Genomic DNA, 12,638 nt, shown 5'->3' with positions numbered 1-12,638 from the left:
GCGCCGGGCGCGCCGCCGCCGGGTTCCGGGCGCTCTCGCCCCCCGCGGCCCGGGCTGGGCTCCCTCGGGCTGTAGTTTTCCCAGCGCACACCCTGGCTAGTTAGCGCCTTTCTTGCTCGGCCCGAGTCCGAGCGCGCCCCCGACCGCCCGCGCGCGCGCGCGCGCTCGAGCACGCACGCTCCGCTCGTTTGGCTCCGTGGCGAACGCTTCGCGCGGCGCTGCGGAAGTCCCCTCCGTGCAGCGCTGGGCCCAAGCTGTCCCGGCCGAGCCTCCCCGCCCGCGGGACCCGCGCTCCCCTGTCAGCTGGCCTCGACGCCTCCGGTCGCCGCTCCTGGCGTGAGGAAAAGCGCCTCCCTTCGGTGCCGGGCGGCAAACAGCCCCGCGCTTCAGAAAGGAAACGTTTCACAACCACCCTGGAAAATAGGTACTGTGTTATCGGCATTGTTCAGAACCGAGGTTCCGAGGCAGCCTCGGTAAATTCAGTCCCGAGAGCGTCCCAGTAAGCAGCAGCACCGAGAGGGGACTCTGGCTCCTTTGCCTGTGGCCACAGATAGGTCCGTGGTCCGTACTTTTTATTTCACGTGCATTGAAAGTAAAATACACCTGCTTATAGGACGCACTCGGAGATGTTTCGGATGTGCTGAATTGGAAATGTGAATATAGCTTTTAACAAAAAATATTAAATAAATCCTTCTGGTTTGTGAGATAAATAAGCCCACGTCTCAGAGACTCCTAATAGTACATGGTGGTAGTGAAGACATGTTCCCTTAGGCAATTATGAAATTGCCATGTATTTCTAAGAACCAATATTTTGGAAATTACAGATTTGCCCTGCAGTTAGCTGTCAGCACATGTCCCAGTGTCGCAGGCAGTGGGCCCCCAGGTCTGCTATTAACAAGTCGAATCAAGAGAAGATGATGAAAAATGTGACTGCCTTGTCACAGGTACAACACTATCAGAATAATGATTTAAAAACAGTGAGTGTAAGTTGCAGCTGCCAGGAAAATCTTCAAGGAGGAGGTGGCATTGCTTTCTGGACCTTGAATGGGTGAAGTGTAGACGCTGGGGAGTGGGAAGAATACAAGTGAAACCTGGTTTTGTTCAAAGATAAAGTGAAGGGGAAAGAACCGGCGTTGAGCCACAGAAGAGGAATCAAATGTGGAGAGCCTTGAAGGTGCAGATGCAGAAATTAGGCTGAGCCAAGCAGCCAGTTCTGGACTAGAATCCTGGAAAAAGTGGAGAATTTATATGCTGAGAGTGTCCAGAATGGGCTGCAAAGAGCAACCTAGACAAGGGCATTGGCTGGGAGGTTTCTGCCCTGCCCTAACAGTGGGAAAGCCCAACAGGAAGGCCTAGACTTGGCCCTAGGAGTAAACAAGAGGGTCAGACAGTTGGTACAGCAGTTAAAACCCTTCTTGGAACACCCAAATCCTCGTAACAAAGTCCTGACTGCACTTCTGATTCCAGCTTCCTGCTAATGTGCACCCTGGGAGACAGCGTGTGATGGCTCAAGTCCTTAGGTCCCTGCCACCTATATAGGAGACCTGATTTGAATTGCTGGCTCCCCTGTTTGGCCTGGTCCAGGCTAGGCCATTTGAACGTTTGAAGAGTGAACTGGTAATAGGAGCACTTTCTGTGTCTCTCTCTTGCTATGCCTTTCAAATAAAATAAATAAATAATTTTTAAAAGACAAAAGAGATATATACTTCTGTTAAATTTAAAAAGTATCTTTTCCTTTATTCCTGCACTGTATCTACCTGCACCAGTAACTTCCTATGGCTAAGGTAAACAACCTTAGTGTGCTTTAAAGACACTTTATCAAAACCATGCTGTGACTTTTATTGTGCTTTTACAGTAAAGTGTTTTTACATTGTTATTTTAAATTCAAACACAAAGAGAGAATTGAAACATGAGGGCCTGGCCAGCATTATGGTGCAGGGGTGGTGCAGTGAGCTAAGCTGCCATCTGCAACGCAGGCATCCCATATCAGTGTGGCTTTGAGTCCTGGCTGTTTTGTGTCTGATCCAGATCCCTGCTAATGCGCCTGGGAAGACACCAGAGGATGACTCAAGTACTTGACCCACTGCCACTCATGTGAGAGACCCAGAGGAAGTTTGAAGCTATTAGCTTTGGCCTGGCCCAGTTCTGGCTATTGTGGCCATTTGGAGAATGAATGGACCAGCAGATGGAAGATCTGTCTCTCTTTTTTTCTCCCTTCTCTCTCTCTCTCTCTCTCATACACACACACACACACACTCACTGCCTTTCAAATAAATAAATAAATAAATCTTTAAAAAAATAATCATGAGGTCCTACAAGGAGAACATTAAAGGAAAAGAATGAAGTACTGAAAAAAAAATCCAGATGAAGGCAGTGGACCATTTTCAAATACATGTGCCGAGAAACCAGGAAGTGTTTACATGTTGAGAGATCACTTTGATGCCAAAGTCTAAGACTCATGGACCAGTCAGAATTTCTCTGTGCCAGGCAGAGTGTAAGGCTCAGTAAGTCACAGCCTCTCCCACTATACATTTGTTACAATTAATGATGAACTTACTTTGACACATCATTATCATTCAAAGTCCCTAGTTAAAGTCCACTTGTACGTTTTATAGATTAGGATGAATGCATAATGACATATCCACTATACACACTATCATACAGAATATTTTTTTACTGCCCTAAAAACACTCTATGCTCTACATGTTTATCCACCCTCCTCCTAATCCCGGTCAAGCACTCTTTCCTTAGATTTTCCTTTCCAGAAAGTCATACCATTGGAATCATACAATATGTAGGCTTTTCAGATGGGCCACTTTGACTTAGTTGTATACATTTAAATTTCATGTCTTTTAATGGTTTGCTAGTTATTTTCTCAGTTTATTTCCTTATGTTCTTTTTTCTTTCTTTTAAAAGATTTATTTATTTGAAAGGCAGATTTACAAAGAGAGAGGGAGAAACAGAGAATATCCTCCATCTGCTGGTTTACTCCCCAAATGGCCACGAGGGCTGTAGCTGGGCCAATCCAAAGCCAGGAGCTTTTTCTAGGTCTCTCTTATGTGGGTGCAGGGGCCCAAGTATTTGAGCCACCTTAGGCACATTAGCAGGGAGCTGGATGGAAAATTGAACGGCCAGGACTTGAACCAGTCCTGGGATGCCAGCACCACAAGTGGCAGCTTTGCCCACTATGGCACAGTGCTGGTCTCCATTTCCTTGTTTTCAAGGCAGAGTGACAGGGAGAGAAAAAAGGCTCTAGGCCTGCGCCGCGGCTCACTAGGCTAATCCTCTGCCTGCGGTGCCGGCACCCTGGGTTCCAGTCCTGGTTGGAGCGCCGGATTCTGTCCTGGTTGCTCCTCTTCCAGTCCAGCTCTCTGCTGTGGCCCGGGAAGCCAGTGGAGGATGGCCCAGGTCCTTGGGCCCTGAACCCTCATGGGAGACCAGGAGGAAGCACCTGGCTCCTGGCTTCGGATCAGCGCAGCCCGCTGGCCGCAACGCGCCAGCTGTAGCAGCCACTTGAGGGGTGAACCAACGGAAAAAGGAAGACCTTTCTCTCTGTCTCTCTCTCTCACACAGTCTAACTCTGCCTGTCAAAAAAAAAAAAAAAAAAGAAAAGAAAAGAAAAGAAAAGAAAAGAAAAGAAAAGAAAAGAAAAGAAAAGAAAAAAGGCTCAGTCTTCCATCTACTGATTCACTTCCCAAATGCTTGCAACAGCTGGTGCTGGGCCAGGCCAAAGCCAGGAGCCCAGAACTCCATCTGGTTGTCCTGCGTGAGTGACAGGGACCCATGCATTTGGGCCATCCTCTGCTGGCTTCCCAGGAGCATTAACAGGAAGCTGGATCAAAATCTGAGGAACTGGGACATAAATGGCACTCAACAATGGATATGGTCATTCCAAGTGGCATTTAAACCACTTTGCCAAACAGCTGCCCCAAAATATTTCTTTTTGACAAAAAAGTTTGCTATCTATGCAGTTATTTCGTAATATACGTTTCCATCAATTTTTTGAAGGCCCTTCTGTGTGGATTTCAAAAATTTTGTACCAAGTGCTTATGTCAGCAGAACTTAATCTAAAAAACATTTTGTACCAAAATTAACTTTTAATTCCATTTTCCATGAACTTTTTATAGTTAGCATGCACATATTACAGCTAAATTTTATTGAGCATGTCCTATGTCTGAACACTCTTAAGTTTTTTACATGTATTAACTCATTGTGGATCTTAGCGGCTTAAACTTCATTTTTGAAAGATTTTATTTATGTATTTGAGAGGCAGAGTTGCAGAGAGAGGGAGAGACAGTGAGAAACGTCTTCCATCTACTGGTTCACTCCCCAAAATGGCCACAACAGCCAGAGCTAGACCCATCCAAAGCCAGGAGCCAGGAGCCAGGAGCTTCCTCTGGATCTCCCATGGAGGTACAGAGGCCCATGCACCTGGACCATCTCTTCCACTGCTTTACCAGGCCATAGCAGAGGGCTGGATTGGAAGAGGAACAGCCAGGATTAGAACTGGCACCTATATGGGATGCTGGTGCTGCAGGCAGAGGCCCAGCCTACCACACCACAGTGCTAGCCCCTTAAACTTTCTGTTTTTGTGAACTTGGCATCTCTGAGTTTTACTCCCCTATCTATAAGACAGGTATAAAAATAATCGCTTGTAGAGTTATTATGTTAAATAAGAATGAATGCAAAGTGCCAGTCACATTCTGAACACTCAGAGGTGTCAGTGATGAATGTTCTTTATTAGGCCTGCTCTCTGCTGTGCCATGCTGTCTGTTCCCCGTTCTATAGGACAGGTTGCAAAACAGTTGCAGACAGCAATCATGTTCCCATCCCCTTTTTTCTGGGTGAAAAAAAATCCATTCCCTTTGATGCTTTGCCCTCTCTGGGCAGGTTCTAGTTTCTCTTTATTCCTAGGTCTAGAAGAGTGCTTCAGGTATGGTCAGCCCCAGACAACATGGAGAATTCCGTTGTGCAGGGCTGGGTGGGTGGGACTCATATCTCTCTTTGGACTCAGACTTTGCAGCAAACCAAAGCCTAAACTGCCAGGTCAGGTTTTCTTCAGTCCTCTAATTTAGCAGTTGATATTTTTGTCCTTAATAGTTGGACCTATTAAATTTCATCTTGTTGGTTCTGTCTCAGTGCTTCTTCCTGATGTAATCTCTGTGAATCCTTATTGGGTGGTACAGTGTATCGGCCATCCCTCCGGACGCTTTATCCCTAGTGGTCAAGTAGATAAGGGTGTTGAACAGAGAGTGGCAAAATCAAAAACGCTGGCATATAATAATCTTTCATCAAGTAGTCATCCATCTATTAAGTAACATTCTTTGGGTATGCTCATATATATATGTTCAGGTAGCTATGACTTTACCTGTAGAATTATCCTCTAAATTGTTTATCTCCTTCTTGACAATAAAAATTTTAATGTGCCTTTATTTAAAAGATGACAGTATTAATAAAATGAAACTAGTAACCAGAATTGAGCATATATTACATATGTGCTTATATATGAATATTTGTTTCCAGGATCTTGAAGGAAATCTTTACAAATACCATTTGAAATTCATTTGTATCAACTATGTCATTCCAAAAATCTTTGGGAAAGCTAAGTGAAGGTTATTTTTATAATTTAAATTTTTAAAAATTATTTTTGCATCTTTTATAAGCCTGAGCTTATTTCAAAATAAAAAGCTAAAACAAGACTAAGTTTAGCTTGAGGTGACTAACTCTTGGTATTCCTTTCTTCTAGGAATCACTGCTTCTTGTCTAAGGATTCTTTAAATGATGTATTTAAAAATCAGTTCTAGAATCTTCATGATTCACTGTATTCATCCTTGGTGGTGAAGACAAAAACCAAGTAATAGTTGTAAAAGTTGTATGCTTTGGGGCTGGCATTGTGGCATAGCACGTAAAGCTGCCGCCTATGGTGCCAGCATCCCATATGGGTGCCGGTTCAAGTCCTGGCTGCTGCACTTCCGATTTAGCTGCTATGGCCTGGGAAAGCTGTAGAAGATGGCCCAAGGCCTTGGGCCCCTGCACCCATATGGGAGACACAGAAGAGAATCCTGGCTTCTGGCTTCAGATCAGCCCAGCTCCAGCCATTATGGCAATTTGGGGAGTGAACCAGCAGATGGAAGACTTCTTTCTCTGCCTGCCTCTGCCATTCAAATAAATAAACCTTTAAAAGAGAAAAAAGGTTGTACACTTTATGTTCCTAGTTATTGTGCCAAGGCTAAAACTCCTTTTGTAAATTGCAATCTCTAAAAAATTCTATCCTTTTTGTCTTGAGGAAAATTATTTTTGCCAATAAATGAAAAGGTTGTTGCTTTGTATTAGCATATTTGGGTACAAAATAATTACTTTATAAACTTAAAAAAATAGGATCCAATTTGTAAAAAGTCATTCAGTAGAAGTCTTTTAAGAGTCAAGCTTTTGTAAAAATTGTATTCTTTTATCATAGCCTGCAAAATGTGTATTGGGGGAAAAAGTTATATAATTATAAAACTTTCCTCCTGAACATTTATTATTAAATGACTGTTTTTAATTGTTGTATACATAATAGTGGTATTATCTTTATGTTTTCTAAAATAGCCCTAATTAGAAGGGAAGAATAGAGGGAGTATCATTATAGTCTTAGAATTGTATCGATGAGGGGCTGGCGCTGTGGCGCAGTGGGTTAACACCCTGGCCTGAAGCGCCGGCCTCCAATACAGGTGCTAGTTCGAGTCCCGGCTGCTCCTCTTCCGATCCTTCTCTCTGCTATGGCCTGTAGAAGATGGCCCAAGTCCTTGGACCCCTGCACCCACGTGGGAGACCCAAAAGAAGCTCCTGGCTTCTGGTTCCTGGCTCCTGGCTTCGGATCCGCACAGCTCCGGCCATTGCAGCCATCTGGGGAGTGAACCATCTGATGGAAAGACCTCTCTCTCTCTCTCTGCCTCTCCTTCTCTCTCTGTGTAACTCTGACTTTCAAGGAAAATAAATAAAAAAATCTTTAAAAAAAAAAGAATTGTATCTATGAACCACATGAAATCTGTTTTCTTTATATTAATTTTAAAAAGTATATAAAAAATAAGCCTGCCGGCGCCGCGGCTCACTAGGCTAATCCTCCGCCTAGCGGCGCCGGCACACCGGGTTCTAGTCCCGGTCGGGGCGCCGGATTCTGTCCCGGTTGCCCCTCTTCCAGGCCAGCCCTCTGCTGTGGCCAGGGAGTGCAGTGGAGGATGGCCCAGGTGCTTGGGCCCTGCACCCCATGGGAGACCAGGAAAAGCACCTGGCTCCTGCCTGGCTCCTGCCATCGGATCAGCGCGGTGCGCCGGCCACAGTGCACTGACCGCGGTGGCCGTTGGAGGGTGAACCAACGGCAAAAGGAAGACCTTTCTCTCTGTCTCTCTCTCTCACTGTCCACTCTGCCTGTCAAAAAAAAAAAAAAAAAAAAAAAAAGTATATAAAAAATAAGCCAACAAGTCAAAAATGAAAAAAAAAAAATGTGTCTACTGACCTGAGTTTCACATGTTCTGGGGAAACTCAAAGGAGTATTAAAATTCTGGGAAATATTTTTTAAGATTTATTTATTTATTGGGAAGGCAGAGTTACAGAGAGAAAGAGAGAGGAGAGACAGAGAAAACTTCCATCTACTGGCTCACTCCCCACATGTCCGCAACGGCTGGAGCTGGGCTGATCTGAAACCAGGAACTTCATGCAGGTCTCCCATGTGGGTGCAAGGGCCCAAGAATTTGGGCCATCTTCTGCCGCTTTCCCAGGTACATTAGCAAGAAGCTGAATAGGAAGTAGAGCAACCAGGTCTCAAACCAGCATCCATAGGGGATGCCGGTGCTGCATATAGTGATTTAATCCACTGTGCTATAGGACCAGCCCCTATCCTGGGAAAGTTTATATAAATTGTGGCCCATATTCTATCTGGTTTCTTAGGTATTACCAAACTATTTAGTGTCAAAAATAAAAATAAGAGGCTGACATTGTGGGCATAGTGGTAAATCCGCCACCTGCAGTGCTGGCATCCCATATGGGCGCTGGTTCTAGATGTACTGCTCCATTTCCTCTCCAGCTCTCTGCTAAGGCAATGGAAGAGCAGTGGAAGATGGCCCAAGTCCTTGGGCCTCTGCACCCACGTGGGAGACCCGGAAGAAGCTCTGGGCTCCTGGCTTCAGATGGTCATGGCTCTGGCCCTTGCAGTCATCTGGGGAGTGAACCAGTGGATGGAGGACACCTCTCTCTCTCTGTCTGCATATCCTTCTCTCTCTGTGTACCTCTGACTTTTAAGTAAATAAATAAATCTTTTTAAAAAACAATAAATAAATAAGAGTTCTAATTGCTTATAGTTGCATACTAAAATATTTACAGGTAAAATAATATAATTAGGATTTGCTTCAGGATCCTTTGAGGGTATAATGGGTAGAATACAGATGAGACACAATTGGCCATGTGATGAGTATCTCTACTGAATCTCATAGTAGTGTCTACACTTTTTGTATGCGAGTGAAAATCCCATAACAAAAATAATTTTTTTAAAGATTTATTTTATTTGAAAGGCAGAGTTACAGAAAGAGAGACAGACAGACAGACAGACAGATCTTCCATTGCTGGTTCACTCCCAAATGGCCACAATAGCCAGAGCTGAGCCAATACCATATGGGATGCTGTCACCACAGGCTGCAGCTTTACCTGCTACAGCACAAAGCACCAGCTGCCCCCCCCCTTTTTGATATGGTAGAACTAGGAGTTTAAAGAATGCAATACTTACATATAATGCTTTAAGATAGTATGATGCAAATATTTCTTGATAACAGCATCATTTAACGTAATGTCTGTGGAAAGGGAGATAGCTAAAGTTACATACTGGAACTGTTTGAAACTCAAAATAATTTTTTTAATATTTATTTTATTATTATTTGAAAAATAGAGTTATGGAGACAGAGGGAGAGACAGAGAGTTATTCCATCTGCTGGTTCTCACCCAGTGGCTGCAACAGCTGGGACTGAGCCAGACTGAAGCCAGGAGCTTCTTCTGGGTCTCCAACATGGGTACAGGGGCCCAAGCACTTGAGCCATCTTCAGCCATTAGCAGGGAGCTGGATCAGAAGTGGAGCATATTGAATGCCTGCATCACAGGCGGCAACTTTACCCAACTACACCATGACACCAGTCCCTGAAAGTCAAAACAGTTTAAGAAAGTGTGTTCCTATTAATTTTGTTATATAATAAGTTATGAAGAGGTGATGTTATACTGTGGTTGTTGATAAATTAACTTAGGGGCAGGCATCTGGCCCAGTAGTTAAGATGCCACATGAGAAACTTGCTTGCCTCAGTTCAAATCTTGGCTTTGCCTCCACTTCCAGCCTCCTGCTAATGCGCTCTTTGAGAGGCAGCAGGTGATAGCTCAAGTGTTTGGTCTCTGCCACCCATGTGGGAGACTCAGATTAAGTTCCAGGCTCCTGGCTTCAGCCTGGCCCAGCCCCGGACATTGTAGGACTTTGGGGAGTGAATCAGCAAGTGGAAGATTCTCTCTCTCTTTTCGTGTGTGTGTGTGTGAGTGTGTGTGTGTTTCAAACAAGTAAAAATAAGTAAATAATAAGTAAATAAATGTTTTTTAATTAATTGAAAACATGCTTACCCTGTGCCAGGTACCACTTCAAGTGCTTTGAGATTATTAATTCATTTAATTATAACAATGTTACCATCTCCATTTTACCAATGAGGTAAATGAGAGCTGCAGAAATTAATTTGTCCAAGGTTATACCCAGAATACCTGGCTGCCGAAGCTCTGCCTGTTATCTTCTGCTGTCTCTCTGAGTCCAACTAATTTTTTTCTTTGATGACAAGAAGATACCTTAAGGAATCAAACCTATAGAAATTATGGTATGATGCAAAAGAGAGCGAGAGAGAGAGAAACAAACTATACCTAGATGCTTACTAAAGAACTTTTGCAATTTTTTTTTAGATTTATTTATTTGTTTGAAAAACAGAGTTACAAAGAGGCAGAGGCAGAGAAAGAGAAGTCTTCCACTCTCTGGTTCACTCCCCAAATGGCTGCAACGGCTAGAGCTGGGCTAATCCAAAGCCAGGAGCCTGGAGCTTCCCACGTGGTTGCAGGGGCCCAAGCACTTGGTCCAACTTCCACTGCTTTCCCTGGCCGTAGCAGAGAGCTAGATCACAAGTGGAACAGCTGGGACTGAACCCATGCCCATATAGGATGCTGGCACTGTAGGTGGCAGCTTTAGCTGCTATGCCACAGCGCCAGCCCCTTTTGCATGTATTAAATATTGGAAACAGCCTACATGTCCCATCAATAGCAGAGTGAAGAAATACAGCATAACACATCAATCTAATCTGCAATAATGTTAAAAAAATTTTCTTAGACCAAATGACAAATATTTTTTAAAATATTTATTTGAAAGGTAGAATTATAGAGAGAGGTAGAGACAGAAACAAAGAGAGGTCTTCCATCCACTGGTTCACTCCCAAAATGGCCACAAGGACCGGGGCTGGGCCAGGCCAAAGCCAGGAGCCAGGAGCTTCTTCTGGGTATTCCACGTGGGAGCAGGGGCTCAAGGATTTGGGCCATCCTCCGCTGCTTTCCAAGGCATATTAGCAGGGAGCTGGATCAGAAGTCGAGCAACTGGGACTGGAACTGGCGCCCGTATTGGATGCCGGGGCTGCAGGCCAGGGCTTTAACCCATTGTGCCACAGTGCCAGCCCCTTGACAAATATTTTAAACTAGAATAGAGAGTTACAGAATCAAAAACGCATTAAGATTCCATTTTTAAAAATTTTTTAATGTTTTTTAAATTTATTTATTTGAGAGGTAGAGTTACAGACAGAGAGAGGTAGAGACAGAGAGAGAAGTCTTCCATCTGCTGGTTCACTCCCCAATTGGCCGCAATGGCCAGAGCTGCACCCATCCGAAGCCAGGAGCCAGGAGTTTCTTCCCGGTCTCCTAGGCAGGTGCAGGGGCTCAGGACTTGGGTCATCTTCTACCGATTTCCCAGGCCATAGCAGAGAGCTGGATGGGAAGAGGAGCAGCCGGGAATAGAACCGGCACCCATATGGGATGTTGGTGCTGCAGGCAAAGGATTAACCTACTGAGCCACAGCGCCAGCCCCAATATTCCATTTTAAAGTATGTAAACTAGCTAAACATAAAGATCGGAGTTTAAAACAGAATTCATACCATTGAGTAATTTCTTCAAAAGGTAGAAGGAATAAAGGAGAGGACTTGGCTTTTTATTTATTAATTAATTTTTATTTAATTGAGAGGCAGTGAGACAAATAAGCAATAGACAAATACAGGGAGAAAGCTTTAATCTGCTGGTTCATTTCCCAGTGCCCACAATGGCCAGTGCGGGGCCAGGCCAAAGTCTGGAAGCAGGAACTCAGTTCAGCTCCCCTACATGGATGGCAAGAACCTACTACTTGATCATCACTTGCTGCCTTCCTAGATAAGCATTAGCAGAAAACTGGAATCAGTAGTGGAGCCAAGACTCAAACTTCAGCATTCTGATACAGGATGTAGGCTTCCCAAGTACATCTTAACCACTAGGCTAAATACCTGTCCCTCTTTTTATTTTATATTCCTCTTTGGTGTTTGAATTTTTTTTTTTTTTCAGTTTAAAAGTTAAACAATTCAGATAGAACAAAAAGAAAAAACAATAATCACTTACCATCGTGAGATTATTGTTAACATTTTAGTATCATTCTATGCTCTTTTTTCTAGGCATAACATAAAATATAAAATATGTAACAGACCATGATCCTATTTTTGTTTAAACAACAAAGTTAAGCAAGCCTTAAGCCTTTCTTGTAGGCCTTTTATACTAATAAAGTTCAAAATTCATCTACCCGTCACTATCCAAACTCATCAATTGTTTAAGCCATCTTTTTTGTTTCCTTCTTACCAGCTACCTAAGGCAGCCTGAGGACCAGGCTTTTTGAGCTGAGCCAGGAAAGTAGCTGCTTACTTCAGCCATGATGATTGCACTTCACTGACAGAGATCCGTGTATCTGAGATAGCAGAGCTAAAGCGGTGAGCAGTTATCCAGTAAAGCCGCTTAAGAGAAAAATCCATCTAGGTTGTTCAAAACTCAAATTATCATTTTACTTTCCTGTAGGTCATTTGCCACAGATTATCTGAATCCTTGTTTATAAAACTAGGTTGGTAGATCAGAATTCAAGGTAAAAGCAAATCCCAGGGACTTGTGTTTGATTTACTAGGCAGATGCCAGTGGCTGAGAACACTTGCAGACTACAGTGAGGTAGTATTAACAGGGGAATGTGGATATGCTGGTGTATTCTAGAGATTAAGTCAGGGTTCTTCTTGACCAAGGAAGTGAACCAGCACACTTTCAAGGAACTACTGTCTATACTAGTTCTTCTTTGAAAATCATCAGTAACTCTATGACTTCCTGATTTTATTAAATATTTTTATGTTTATATTCTATTTTCTGTTACATAATGATATATAGATATGCACTCCTGTGCTTTTAATAACAGCTTTATTGAAATATAATTAATATTCTATGACATTTATCGTATTATAGTGTACAGTTCCATGGCTTTTAGAATATTCCCAAAGTCGTACATCAGTCACAATGTCACTAAAGCCAGAATATTTTAACTGCCCTTAAAA

At 43.4% G+C, this 12,638-nt stretch overlaps 1 long non-coding RNA gene across 1 annotated transcript in view; it reads left to right on the top strand.

Moving 5' to 3' along the window:
- Positions 1 to 148: 148 nt before the first annotated feature.
- The window catches only part of LOC100357855 (uncharacterized), a 113,822-nt gene continuing 101,332 nt past the window's right edge, over positions 149 to 12,638 (top strand). The window contains exon 1 of the long non-coding RNA XR_011380778.2: positions 149 to 424. This is a non-coding gene — a long non-coding RNA (uncharacterized LOC100357855). The remainder of the gene's footprint in view (positions 425 to 12,638) is intronic.

This window comes from Oryctolagus cuniculus, chromosome 12 (genome assembly GCF_051225735.1).
Source record: "Oryctolagus cuniculus isolate XC-2025 breed Fujian yellow rabbit chromosome 12, ASM5122573v1, whole genome shotgun sequence".
NCBI lineage: Eukaryota > Metazoa > Chordata > Mammalia > Lagomorpha > Leporidae > Oryctolagus > Oryctolagus cuniculus.
Note: the sequence above shows the minus strand (reverse complement) of the source record. Positions and strands in the feature narration are given on the sequence as shown.